Source organism: Pseudophryne corroboree, chromosome 10 (assembly GCF_028390025.1).
Source record: "Pseudophryne corroboree isolate aPseCor3 chromosome 10, aPseCor3.hap2, whole genome shotgun sequence".
Taxonomy (NCBI): domain Eukaryota; kingdom Metazoa; phylum Chordata; class Amphibia; order Anura; family Myobatrachidae; genus Pseudophryne; species Pseudophryne corroboree.
In genome coordinates, this window is record NC_086453.1 from 344,465,817 (window position 1) to 344,481,223 (window position 15,407).

Sequence of the window (15,407 nt, forward strand, 5' to 3'; positions counted from 1 at the left end):
TGAAGTGGGCGGCCACAGGGTGCTGCCCGGTACCCTGTTTGGCTCTGCTGGTACCTATGGAGGCCCGCCTTGATAGTTTGTCAGGGGCCTCCAAGCATCTAGTTATGCCACTGCTGATCCCGATGATTTTTTTCGTCAGATCCGGTGAATCGAGGATTTCCAACGTCAGATTTCCCTGATCCTCCAACCCAAGCATTGAGAGAATGGGGAATAGCCTGATACCCAGCTGATACATGGGCCACTTTAGTTGAGATGGACATTTATAAATGAGAAAAACCGCGCTGTTGCCGGGATTTAAGTGTTTTAGCTGCCCTGGATAAAAATAAACAATTCAAATAGATACTAAAACAAGGCGCTTGTGACAATGTGTATTATATTTTGCAACAATTTAAATGTTGCAATGCTGTAGTGCAATACCTGTAAAAAGAAAAGGATTAGTAATGTTTACAGCTCCTTTTAGTTAATTTTCAGTCCGGCTTCTTGTCCCATTAAAATCTCTGTACGGGGTGACGGTGACACTATCTTTCCCTATACTACCCACCTTGTATACAGCAGTGGTGGGACGAGATCCTTATTCCAAGCGGTGAGATGTATTCCTCTTCGTAACCGCTGTTTGTCTCTGTTCCGTCTTCAATGTCCCGTGCTGTGCTATGGCGGCTGCTCGGAATCCCGGCTTGTGAAACGGAGAGGAGACTGGTGATTTCTTCTGTGTTCTCCGTCTCCAGTGCGCCGTGTTTTGCTGCTGCGGGCGCTCGGAATACCGGTTTTTGAGACTCACCGCTTGGAATAAGGATCTCGTCCCACCACTGCTGTATACAAGGTGGGTAGTATAGGGAAAGATAGTGTCACCGTCACCCCGTACAGAGATTTTAATGGGACAAGAAGCCGGACTGAAAATTAACTAAAAGGAGCTGTAAACATTACTAATCCTTTTCTTTTTACAGGTATTGCACTACAGCATTGCAACATTTAAATTGTTGCAAAATATAATACACATTGTCACAAGCGCCTTGTTTTAGTATCTATTTGAGTTGAGATGGACAGTCTGAGACACCATAGGGTCACTATAAGTCTCAGTAAGGTGGCACTACGCGTGCTTAAAACTAGGGTGTTCCCCCCCTTTACTCTATAATTGTTTATGTATCTACACTTGAAGGTGGAGACCCTTCTACCTGGACTAGCACCCCACACACCTGCCCTTAGGTGTTTTTAATTAGTATGGGTCCTTGCATTTGCATATAAGAATGGGCACTATGATAGGTAAGACCTGAATACACTTATATTACATGTCAGTATTAGGGATGTTAGGGATCCACCTGATGAGGTCACCGTGACGTGGTAGATGGACCCACATTTTTGGCCAAAACTGTGCTAAGAATCTCAATTTTACGCCATGTTAAATTGTACAGTTAATGAAAATTTGTTTGATTACTAGTGTTCTTAGTACTTTTTCCCTTTTTTTCGGTGTGACACAACAGGATTCTCGGAAGTTTGATGGTTCAACGGATGTTCCGATTGTTGCATCTTTTGTATGCATGGAGCAGATCTGAGACACCGGCAGTGGGAGGCTCTGTAGACAAGACAGCAGCTGAGTCATTAGCATCAGAATGCAATTGCATGCACCTCTGTGTCAGCCCCAAAAAGAAGAAGGGGAGATGTATACTATGCGATACGGAATCCCTAGCTGCTGCTGTATATAGGGCAACTGAACCTTCTAGTATGGAAAATATACATTATGGTAAGAACTTACCGTTGATAACGGTATTTCTCCTATGTCCACAGGCTTCACAGGATAACAATGGGATATGATGGAGCGATAGCGGATTTGCATCAAACGATCACAAGCTTTCAGTCCTCCCAGGATGCAACAGGCACGTCCATATATCCCCGCCCACTGGTTAAGGCAAATCAGTTGGATTCCAAAGCATTTAGGCAGGAGCATCATGTAGAGCCCTATTCAAGCGAGATGAACACACATGCACACCCTTCCGTATAAGAAGGAAGATGTTTAGTGAGTAGAAAGATCCTCAAATCAGGTGCGTCAGGGTGGGATCCCTGTGGAACCTGTGGACATAGGAGAAATATTGTTATCAACGGTAAGTTCTTACCATAACGTATATTTCTCCGGCTGGGTCCACAGGTTATCCACAGGATTACAATGGGAATTCCCAAAGCAATTTTTAGTGGTGGGGACGCTCCTGATTGGACAGGAGAACCTTACGCCCGAATTCAGCGTCATGAGAGGCAAAAGTACCCAAGGCATAATGGTGGTCATTCCGAGTTGTTCGCTCGCTAGCAGTTTGTAGCAGCCGTGCAAACGCTATGCCGCCTCCCACTCGGAGTGTATTTTAGCTTAGCAGAAGTGCGAACGAAAGGATCGCTCAGCGGCGGCAATTTTTTTTGTGCAGTTTTAGAGTAGCTCAATACCTACTCAGCGCTTGCGATGACTTCAGACTGTTCAGTTCCTGTTTTGACGTCACAAACATGCCCTGCGTTCACCCAGCCACGCCTGCGTTTTTCCTGGCACGCCTGCGTTTTTTCGAACACTCCCTGAAAATGGTCAGTTGACACCCAGAAACGCCCACTTCATGTCAATCACTCTGCGGCCAGCAGTGCGACTGAAAAGCTTTGCTAGACCTTGTGTGAAACTACAACGTTCATTGTAATAGTACTTCGCGCGTGCGCATTGCACCGCATACGCATGTGCAGAAGTGCCGTTTTTTTGCCTCATCGCTGCACAGCGAACGAATGCAGCTAGCGATCAACTCGGAATGACCACCAATGTCTAATGAATGTGTTAATGGAAGACCATGTGGCTGCCTTACATATCTGTTCTGCTGAAGCACCATGTTGTGCTGCCAATGAAGGACCTACCTTACGTGTAGAGTGAGCAGAGGCATTAGCTGGAACAGGGAGATCAGCTCAAGAATATGCTTCTGAAATCGTCATTCGAAGCCATCTTGCTAGCGTCTGTTTAGTAGCAGGCCATCCTCTCTTGTGAAATCCATAGAGAATGAAGAGAGAATCTTTCTGATGGCACTGGTACGATCCACGTAGATCCTTAATGCCCGGACTATGTCCAGCGACGCTTCTCCCGCAGAAAGTCCCGATACCTGAAAAGCCGGGACTATAATTTCTTCATTAAGGTGGAATTTAGATACCACCTTAGGAAGATACCCAGACCGAGTTCTGAGAACTACTTTATCTGGAAAAAAAATCTGAAAAGGAGATTTACATGACAGCGCTCCTAAATCTGACACTCTTCTAGCTGATGCCATAGTCAGTAGAAAGAGAACTTTAGCTGGCAACCATTTAAGATCCACTTTATTAAATGGTTCAAATGGAGCAACTTGAAGGGCTTTGAGAACTAGACTTAAGTCCCAAGTCACTGTAGGAGGAACAAAAGGCGGCTGAATGTGCAGCATTCCCTGGAAAAAAGTATGCACATCCTGTAAATTGGCAATTTTCTTTTGGAACCATACAGTTAATGCTGATACTTGCACTCTCAAGGAAGCCACCTTCAAACCCTTATCCATTCCTGCTTGAAGGAAATCTAAGACCCTGGAAACTTGGAAAGATTTTGAGTCTATATTTCTTTCACTGCACCAATGAATATAGGCCTGCCATATTCGGTGATAAATGCGAGCTGAGGAGGGTTTCCTTGCTCTGAGCATAGTTTGAATTACCTGTTGTGAGAATCCTCTTGACTTCAGGATAGAGGTTTCAAGAGCCAAGCCGTCAAAGACAGTCGATCCAGATGCCTGTGATAACAAGGACCCTGCATCAGTAGATCTGGACATTGAGGGAGCAGAATTGGAGCATCCATCGACATCCTCTGCAGATCTATGTACCAATGCATTCTGGACCAAGCCGGAGCTATTAGAATCACGACACCCTTTGCTTGTTTTATTTTCCTCACCACCCTGGGTAGCAGGATAATTGGAGGAAACAGATATGCCAGATGAAAGTCCCATTTCACTGACAAGGCGTCCACAAAGATCACTCCGGGATCCTTTGTTCTTGACCCGTATATTGGCACTTTGTTGTTCAGACGGGACGCCATGAGATCTATCTCTGGCAAACCCCACTTGTCTACCAGAGTCTGAAATACTTCCGGGTGTAGAGCCCATTCGCTTGCTTGAATGGTGTGTTGACTGAGAAAGTCCGCTTCCCAGTTTAGGACTCCTGGAACGAACACTGTGGACAAGGTTGGAAGATGGAGTTCTGCCCACTTTAGTATGTGACTTACCTCCTCCATTGCTTTTTGGCTGCGAGTTCCTCCCTGATGGTTGAGGTACGCTACTGCCGTTGCATTGTCCGAGCGGATCTGGACTGGTTTTCCTTGCAGAGTGTCCTTTGCCTGAATCAGTACCATGTATATGGCCCGAAGTTCCAACAGGTTTATTGGCAGGCAACTTTCTTCTTTGGTCCATTGTCCCTGGAACCATAATTTTCTGGACACTGCTCCCCAGCCCTTAAGACTGGCATCTGTTGTCAGGAGCATACTCCACCATGTAGAATGTTGACACCATCAAACCCATCATTCGCATTGCTGCATGAATTGATATTGTTTGACTGTGTAACAACTCCTGAATCCTTAACTGCACCTTGGATATCTTGTTCCGAGGTAAAAATATTTTCTGCCGACTTGAATCCAATACAGCCCCCAAGTGAATCATCCGTTGTGACAGAATCAGAGATGACTTTGCCCAATTTATGAGCCATCCGTGCTCCTGTAGACAAGTTATTGTCTGTTGGAGATGGCCCAAGAGCAATTCCTGGGATTGTCCCAGGATTAAAAGGTCATCGAGGTATGGAAAAATTCTTATCCCCTGCTTGCGGAGATAAGCTGCCATAACCACCATAATCTTGGCAAATACTCTGGGTGCCGTGGCTAGCCCAAAGGTTAAAGCCTTTTACTGAAAATGTTGCTGGAGGATGGCGAACCTGAGATAACACTGATGAGACAGTGCTATAGGAACATGTAGGTAAGCATCCTGTATATCCAGGGATACCATATAATCCCCTGGTTCAATGGCCAAAACTATGGAGCGTAATGTCTCCATGTGGAACTGTGGTACCCAAATGTATTTGTTTAGCATTTTGAGATTGAGAATGGTCCGAAACGACCCATTTGGCTTCTGAACCAAAAAATAGGTTGGAGTAAAAACCCTGTCCCCGTTGTGCAGGGGGTACTGGAATAATTACTCCTGACTGAAGCAATTTCTGAACTGCTTTTTGCAGGGCTCTGGCCCTCGCCTCTACCCAAGATGGGCTGGTGCAGTAGAACCTTCGAGGAGGCTGCTTCTTGAAAGGGAAACCATAACCCAGAGATACCGCTTCCTGCACCCAGGCATCTGTTGTAGACTGCTACCATATCTGTGCAAAATGAAGAAGTCGGCCCCCCACCCTGGGGTCCCCCAGGCGGAGGCCAGCACCAACAGGCTGATGGCTTATGTTCTGGTTTGGAAGCTGGCCCTTTGGTGGCCCAGTGCTTCTTTGCCTTACCAAACTTATTGTATTGGGGCTGCTTACGATCACTTTTTCCTTTTGCTTTTCCTTGTGACTGAAATGGCAGAAAAACCGGACCCTTAGGCCTGGGGTTATATGTGGCAGGAAACCTGACCTTCTTGGATTCTGCTTCTGATTCCAGAATATCTGTCAATTCCTTACCAAACAGAATATTCCCAGCAAAAGGCAAAGATTCCAGAACCTTTTTTGATTCTGAATCAACTTTCCATGTACGTAACCAAACTGCTCTGCGAGCAGCTACTGTTAAGGCTGATGCTTTAGAAGCAATAGTACCCATATCTATTGCCGCTTCTTCCAAGAATATTGCAGCCTGTTTCATGTGAGCTATATGGTATTCTTGCTCCCTAGAAGGTGCTGAAAGCCTGTCTTCCAGTACCTCAGCCCATTCAGCTACTGCTTTTGCCATCCAAGCTGAAGCCATAGCTGGCCTTATGACTGCCCCCGACAGAGAAAATATGGTTTTCAAAAACCCATCCACTCTCCTGTCTGTGACATCATCTAATGACGTTGATGGCAAAGGCAATATAGATTTTCGCACTAATCGAATGACATGCGTATCTACTTTAGGAGGCACTTCACTTTTTAAACAGTCCCCAGTTGGAAAAGGATAATTGGAATCCCATTTTCTGGGAATTCTGTATTTTTTATTGGGTGTAGCCCAAGCTTCTTCCATGATTTCCGTCAGCTGATCTGGTCCTGAAAACTCTATACTAACTGTTTTGGGACGTTTAAACACAGGTGCCTTAGTTTTTAACACCGGCTCTGCTGAATCCTCTAAGGACAGAAGAGCTTTCATTGCTCTAATTAATTCAGCTACATCCACTGAGCTGATACCTTCTACCTGTTCTTCGTATGCTGAAGCAGACTATATGGAGCTATCATCATCTGATGTATCATCCTGTGTAGCCTGTGAATTTGATGATTTATTTACACTCGGTTTATCAGCTTGTTTCATTGGAGAAGCTGTTGGGGATATACCGTAGGAAGGGAGCTGCATGTATAGGTTAAGAGTGGACCGTACTCCTGGTATTGAAGCTGTAGGAATTACCCGTTCAGCTATACTGGACAAGCTCTGTGCAAACATTGCCCAAAGTGGATCTACCTGACGTTGAACAGGGATCTGCCTTGTAATCTGCTGAAAAGCAAAACAATTTGCACATAAACCATCCTGTACCAGATCCTGAGAGGATAATACCGTTTTGCAGGACAAACATGATGATATGAGTGTTGGTGCTACTGTCAGTGTAACCTCGTCACTTTTGCCACTCTTAGACATGATAAATAATCAGCACTTCCACAGTGTACTACACAATTTGTGACTGAAATCACTTTACTTTTTCAAAGTGATATCAATCTGACCCTACCCATGCACCAGCATTGAGGCTCAGAAGAAACCACTGACAAACATATATAAAGTCAGCAATCAAACTAGCAGTCAGTCACATGTTATATATTAGTCATATGAGCATATTATCAACTACAAACACATTTCAAAGTATGTTATTGAATTCTGTTCTATACAGATTTTAACGTATTTAGACGCAAATGCGAAGAGAACCACAGTAATGTACACAGACTCATATGCAATGGGCACTAAACTTAACTATTCATACTAACAAAAGTAGATAGAAATTTAGTGCTGTATAGCCCGTACTCAGTAGAGTGGGCTATAGGGAGACTCACCTAATTTCCAAGATCGATAAATACGTTCGATCCAGACGCTACTAGTGTACACTGTCACTCCGGGAACTATTAGTGAACACAGACACTCCGTGCACACACACACTCCGGTCACACAGATGCCTGTACTGCGACCGGGTAGATTTTTAGTGAACACAGACACAGCGGTCTATGCTGCGACCGAGACCCCTCGTGGTAGCGTCTGAGACGGAAGTGAGGCAACAGTTCATGGCGGGAGACCGACGAAAACTGGTCATGAACTGGGGGGAAGGACGACCAGGAGAGCGTCTGACTCCCCACCGCTGACATCAACCCTAGGGATCGCAGCCTCATACTATTCCTGGTGCCTTATGATCCCTAAGGCCTAGCGCTGGAGCACCCATGGTGGCGGCGCCGCCAGCTACTGTTTGGTAGTCTCCTCTAAAAACAGTGTGGCTGTGTCCGTATTCCCCTTCTAAGTGGAACCGATGCCTTACCTTCTCCCCGTGCTCCGGCCACAGCCTGGTAACGTCTGCTGGACCTGCTAGTATATCCGACACAGACGCCCGCCGAGACAGCACTGTACGTTGTTGCGACCCAGCGGAGAGTTGTTGGAGCGACTCTTTCCAATATGCTTATATGATGTTGTTAGGAAAGATCACTAGACCATAGTCCGGCTCCTACCGCACCAAACAAAAAACTGATTTGCCTGAGCCAGTGAGCAGGGATATATGGACGGGCACGTTGCATCCTGGGAGGACTGAAAGCTTGTGATCATTTGGTGCCAATCCGCTATCGCTCCATCATATCCCATTGTCATCCTGTGAATCACCTGTGGACCCAGCCGGATAAACCAGGAACGTACAAATATAGAAGCACGGACAAGTAGGGATGGTCATCGGTGGATTAACCATCAGTGGTTACCATTGATGGTACCATCGATGATCATGCCTGCTGTTCTATTGAAGGGGCTGCGGGACAATCTCAACTTGGGGGCAGGGCTTTGCGGGTGTCGGAGTTCCGGCTCTGTGTTCCGGCAATTGTAAGGAAAAAAAAAAATCTGGATGGTTTTGTACCATCGATGGCGGTAAATCATTTGGTTTTCTCATTGATGGCAAAAGTATTTTACATTGGACGTAGACCATCAATGATTTTGAAACATCGATGGTCGATGACAACCCCTACTGACTAGGTATCTACATAAAAAAAAATCTGTAATAAACCATTTAAAAACTTCTGACCATTAGTAATAATAAATACTGTACATCCAATATATGCCTCCTAGTAATATTCATCGTGTAGTCATGATGAGATGAAAATCCAGAAAATTGCAATATAACAGCTCACTCTGTCACCCAGTGTACAGTATATAACTATATACTGTATGCCACTGCACATTACCTACACAACAACCCTAACATACACATGAATCTACACCAAATCATTAGGTACAACGTGAGTAGCAATGGCTAGCATTATTTATACAACACAAGATTAGTGCACAAGCCTGTTATAGTGTCGCTCGTTCTGCAGTGCTTAGTCATACCATCTCACTGGTATACAGTCAGAAGGTCTCTGTTAAAATGCCAAAAGGAGGTCAGTATTGATTATGGTGGCATGGTTACAATGTTGACACCATTAATGTTGACACCTGAAAAATGTAAATGTTGACGTTGTCATGCTGACATTTCTGTTAGGGTTAGTTAGAATAACGAGATTTATGGTAAGAACTTACTGTTGTTAAATCTCTTTCTGTGAGGTACACTGGGCTCCACAAGGATTAACATCGGGGTGCAGAGTAGGATCTTGATCCGAGGCACCAACAGGCTCAAAGCTTTGACTGTTCCCAAGATGCACAGCGCTGCCTCCTCTATAACCCCGCCTCCGTTCACAGGAGGTCAGTTTCGTTAACCAGCCCAATGCAGTAGCAGGTACTAGAGACGACAATCGCTCGTAGCCAATTACACCACACACTCACCACAGGAGAGGGTGTCAGCGGCTATACCACACCAACCCAAAGAAGCTAAGTGCGTCAGGGTGGGCGCCTTGTGGAGCCCAGTGTACCTCGCAGAAAGAGATTTAACAACGGTAAGTTCTTACCATAAATCTCGTTTTCTGCTGCGGGGTACACTGGGCTCCACAAGGATTAACATCGGGGATGTCCTAAAGCAGTTCCTTATGGGAAGGGACGCACTGTAGTGGGCACAAGAACCCGGCGTCCAAAGGAAGCATCCTGGGAGGCGGAAGTATCGAAAGCATAGAACCTTATGAACGTGTTCACTGAGGACCACGTAGCCGCCTTGCACAATTGTTCAAGGGTCACACCACGGTGGGCCGCCCAAGAAGGTCCAACCGACCGAGTAGAATGGGCTTTGATGGTAGCAGGAGCTGGATGACCAGCCTGTACATAAGCATGTGCAATCACCATTCTAATCCATCTGGCCAGAGTCTGCTTGGAATCAGGCCAGCCACGTTTGTGAAAACCAAACAGTACAAACAGAGAATCAGATTTCCTAACGGAAGATGTTCTCTTCACATAGATACGGAGAGCCCGTACCACATCCAAAGACCGCTCTTTGGAAGACAACTCAGGAGAATTAAAGGCGGAACCACAATCTCCTGGTTAAGGTGGAACGAATACACCACCTTCGGCAAATAACCCGGTCGCGTCTTAAGAACCGCCCGGTCACGATGAAAAATCAAATTGGGGGACTTACAAGATAAGGCACCCAAGTCCGAGACCCTTCTAGCTGAAGCAATAGCCAGCAAAAATAGCACCTTAAGGGACAGCCACTTAAAGTCAGCAGAGGCAAGAGGTTCAAATGGAGACTCTTGCAAGGCCTCCAGTACCACCGACAGATCCCAAGGGGCCACAGGAGGTACATAAGGAGACTGAATCCGCAACACGCCCTGAGTGAATGTATGAACATCCGGAAGGGCAGCAATCTTTCTCTGAAACCAAACCGACAAGGCAGAAATGTGAACCTTCAGGGAGGCCAGACGAAGGCCTAAGTCCAGGCCCTGTTGTAGGAAGGCCAACAGTTTGGCCGTGCTAAACTTGAAAACGTCATGATTGTGAGACGCACACCAAGTAAAGTAAGCATTCCAGACCCTATGGTAAATCCGAGCAGAAGCCGGCTTACGGGCCTTCAACATAGTTTGAACGACCGCCTCAGAAAAACCCTTGGCCCTCAGGACGGAAGCTTCATGAGCCATGCCGTCAAAGCCAGATGTGCCAAGTTCTAGTAAACACCAGGGCCCTGAACGAGGAGGTCTGGTCATTGTGGAAGTAGAAGGGGATGATCTAGCAAGAGGCCCTGTAGATCAGAGAACCAGTGCCGTCTGGGCCACGCTGGAGCGATCAGAAGTAGGTTTCCTCCTTCTTGCTTGAACTTCCGTATAACTCTGGGCAGGAGTGACACCAGACTCCTGCCCAGAAGCCGAAAGTTCCATGGGATTGACAGAGCATCCACGAATGTAGCTTGGGGATCCCCTGTCCTTGCTCCGAAGACCGGAACCTTGTGATTGTGTCGAGATGCCATCAGGCAGTGCTCTAACTAGGCATTTTAGCGCTGTGTGCAAGAAACGACATTGGCGCCCCCCCCCATGCAAGATAGGGGCAGTGCGCGCCGTAGGCGCGCGAAAAATATATAGGGGCGTGGCTTCATGGGGAAGGGGCATGGCCACAAAATAATAGCAATTCATACTACGGTGCACAGTAGTCTCCATTATTCAAATTACGCTGCACAGTAGCGCCACTACACCAGGTAGAGCCCCTTTTATACATTACAGCAGACAGCATCCCCCTTTTTACACATTACAGCAGACAGTCCCCCTTTTTACATATTGCGGCAGCCATGCCCCCTTTTTACACATTGCGGCAGCCAGGCCCCCTTTTTACACATTGCGGCAGCCAGTCCCCCTTTTTACACATTGCGGCAGCCAGGCCCCCTTTTTACACATTGCGGCAGCCAGTCCCCCTTTTTACACATTGCGGCAGCCAGTCCCCCTTTTTACACATTGCGGCAGCCAGGCCCCCTTTTTACACATTGCGGCAGCCAGTCCCCCTTTTTACACATTGCGGCAGCCAGTCCCCCTTTTTACACATTGCGGCAGCCAGTCCCCCTTTTTACACATTGCAGCAGCCAGGCCCCTTTTTACACATTGCGGCAGCCAGGACCCCTTTTTACACATTGCGGCAGCCAGGACCCCTTTTTACACATTGCGGCAGCCAGGCCCCCTTTTTACACATTGCGGCAGCCAGTCCCCCTTTTTACACATTGCGGCAGCCAGTCCCCATTTTTACACATTGCGGCAGCCAGTCCCCCTTTTTACACATTGCGGCAGCCAGGCCCCCTTTTTACACATTGCGGCAGCCAGGACCCCTTTTTACACATTGCGGCAGCCAGGACCCCTTTTTACACATTGCGGCAGCCAGGACCCCTTTTTACACATTGCAGCAGCCAGGCCCCCTTTTTACACATTGCGGCAGCCAGGACCCCTTTTTACACATTATGGCAGACGGTGACCCCCAGAGAGAGAGAGAGAGAGAGAAAGAGAGAGAGAGAGAGAGAGAGAGAGAGAGAGAGAGAAAGAGAGAGAGGGATATACTTACCTTCTCCCCGCTGACAGGCTCCTCGTGCTGGCATCTCCCTCTGTGCAGGCATCGGACAAGGAGGAGGAGGGAGGGGGACCTATTTCATTGGTAGTAAGCGCCGCTGCAGCATCCCCCTCTCCTTCCATATAGGCTGCCTGGCGCTGCTGTGGATGCTGGGATGGAGGAACCGCATCCCAGCATCCACAGCAGCGCCGGGCAGCCTATATGGAAGGAGAGGGGGATGCTGCAGCGGCGCTTACTACCAATGAAATAGCGCTGCTGCGGCTCCAGTCCCCCTCCCTCCTCCTCCTTCTCACCTGCCTCCGGCGCTTCTCTCTCCTCCAGCGCGGCTGCGGCGCACGGCACACAGCAGAGGCGGCATGTAATGAGTCAATTTGACTCATTACATGCCGCTGGCTGTGCGCCCTCAGGGCAACTGCGCTGTGTGCCAAGCCCACTTGGCACACACGTAGTTACGGCCCTGCCATCAGGTCTACATCTGGAAGGCCCCACTTGTCCACGAGAAGTTGAAACACCTCTGGATGGAGGCTCCATTCTCCGGCGCATACGTCCTGACGACTGAGAAAGTCCGCTTCCCAGTTTAGGACCCCTGGAATGAACACTGCGGATAAGGCCGGCAGATGGCATTCTGCCCACTGAAGAATCCGCGATACTTCCCTCATTGCCATGCGGCTTCGAGTGCCGCCTTGATGATTGATGTACGCCACCGTGGTGGCGTTGTCCGATTGTACTTGAACAGGTCTGTTCTGTATTAGATGCTGGGCCATTGTCAACGCATTGAACACTGCCCGCGGTTCCAGAATATTTATCGAGAGTAGAGACTCCTCCTTGGTCCACCAACACTGAAGAGAGTGTTGTTCCAACACTGTGCCCCAACCTCTCAGACTGGCATCCGTCGTCAGCAGGACCCAGTTGGGTATCCAGAAGGGACGGCCCCTGCTCAATCGTTGGTCCTGAAGCCACCAGCTCAGTGACAGGCGGACCTGCGGAGACAAGGAGATCATGTGAGATCTGATTCGGTGAGGCAGGCCGTCCCACTTGGTCAGAATTAACTTCTGCAGAGTGCGAGAATGAAATTGAGCATACTCCACCATGTCGAAAGCCGACACCATGAGACCTAGCACTTGCATTGCCGATTGCATCGACACTTGCGGACGAGATAGAAAGCATCGAATCCTGTCCTGAAGCTTTAGGACTTTCTCCTGAGACAAGAACAACCGTTGGCTGTGAGTGTCCAATAACGCTCCCAGGTGTACCATGCTCCGAGCAGGAACCAGGGAGTATTTCTTCCAGTTGATCAGCCACCCGTGGGCCGTCATGAACTGGACCGTCAGATCTAGATGACACAGGAGAAGTTCTGGGGAATTTGCCAGAATCAACAAATCATCCAAGTACGGTAGGGTCCTGACCCCTTGACGGCGGAGTGTAGCCGTCATGACCACCATTACTTTGGGGAAAACTCGGGGAGCCGTTGTCAAACCAAAGGGTAACGCCTGAAATTGGTAATGAAGATTTCCCACCGCAAACCTGAGGTACTGCTGATGAGACACTGCAATAGGAATATGCAGGTAGGCATCCTGTATGTCCAGGGAGACCATATAGTCCCCAGGCTCCAAGGCCAGCACAATAGAGCGCAGAGTTTCCATACGAAACTTGGAGACCCGTAGGTACTTATTCAAGGACTTCAGATTGAGAATGGGCCGCGACGACCCGTTCGGTTTCAGGACTAGAAACAGCGGTGAATAGTACCCCTTGCCTCTCTGAGCCAGAGGCACCTGTACTACCACTCCTGTGGACAGGAGAGAATGTACCACCGAATGCCGAATCCAGAGCAACATCCGTAAGGCAAAATCGATGAGGGGGACGATTCTTGAAGGATACGGCGTAACCTCGAGTGACGACTTCCCTTACCCAGGCATCGGAAGTGATCTTCAACCATTCCTGGGCGAAACCTAGAAGTTGGCCCCCCGCCCTGGGATCCCCCAGAGGGAGGCCCGCCCCGTTATGTGGCAGGCTTGTCCGTTTTGGAAGCAGGCTGACGGGTAGACCAGGCTCGCTTCGGTCTGGGCTTGGCAGGTCTGGAAGCACGAGCTTGCTTTGGGTACGCCTGACCTTTTGCTTTACCTGGAGGACGAAAGGGCCAAGGGAAAGTACTTTTAGCCTTCTGCGTGGAAGGAGCCGTACTAGGTAGGCAAGCTGTTTTAGCAGTAGCCAGATCAGCCACAATCTAATTGAGGTCTTCTCCAAAGAGAATGTCTCCCTTGAAAGGAAGCACCTCCAGGGTTTTCTTGGAACCATATCCACCGACCAGGATCTCAATCAAAGTATACGTCTGGCCAAGACGGACGTAGTAGCAGCCTTGGCCGCCAGCACCCCGGCATCGGAGGCCACCTCCTTAAGGTACAGAGAAGCTGTGGTCATATACGAGAGACATTGTTGAGCATGCTCAGATGCATTAGAAGGCAGCTCCGCCTCTAGCTCCTGAGGCCACGCCTCAACAGCTTCAGCAGCCCAAGTTGCTGCAATGGTTGGCCTATGCACAGCCCCCGTTAGGGTGTAAATCGCTTTCAAACAACCCTCCACACGTCTATCCATCAGTTCCTTTAGAGAGGTGACGGTATTTACTGGCAGAGCAGAGGAAACTACCATACGAGCCACATGAGAATCTACGGGTGGAGGAGTTTCCCAATTCTTACATAGCTCCGCAGAGAGAGGATAGCGAGCCAACAGTCTCTTATTCGGTCTGAATTTTGTCCCCGGATTTTCCCAGGACTCCTGACGTATGTCAGCCAGGTGTTGAGAATGAGGTAAAACTTGTTTAACCACCTTCTTACGTTTAAATCTGTCCGTTTTTTTAGAGACAGCCTCAGGCTCAGGATCATCAGAGACCTGAAGAATGAGCCTGATAGCCTCAATCAAATCAGGGACATCCACCATTGACTTCCCCTCCCCATCAGAAGCATCTGAGTCAGTGTCTGTGGGGTCAGTATATGCACCATCCTCCTCAGAGGATGTGTCCGGGATAGCAGTGGATCGTGAGGAGGTAATGGCCCGTTTAGAAGATGTCTTAGTCTTAGGTGGGCGAGAGTAAGATTTAGATTTAGTCAGTGACCGGTTCAATTGCTGTAACTGAGTGGAGATTTGATCTGCCCATGGCGGATTAATTGCAGGGACCATAAACTGCTGCATTGGCACAGGTGGTCCCACAGGGGGCGCCAATTTAGTTACAAGCGTGTTTAACAGCGTGGAAAAGGTAGCCCAAGGTGGGTCATTTGTTGCCCCCGGTGCTACAGACCCACTGAACCTGAACTCTCAGCTGCCATATTTTCCTCCAAAATGTCCGCGGCATCACCACCACGCAATGTGGGAGAAGCCCCAGCTCTGTTGCCTCGTTTAGCCGACATACTAGTAAGCACAATATTGGGCAACCTGGTACAATCTTAGCAGCGATATACCCTAGCAAGAACTCTCAGTGCAGTGTGACCTTCCTGTCAGCACAAATTGGGAATCCAAGAGATATATGGTGACTATAAATCACAAAGAAAAATACACAGCAAGTATATCTTGTGAAATACCTATATTATTCAGAAAAACCTGA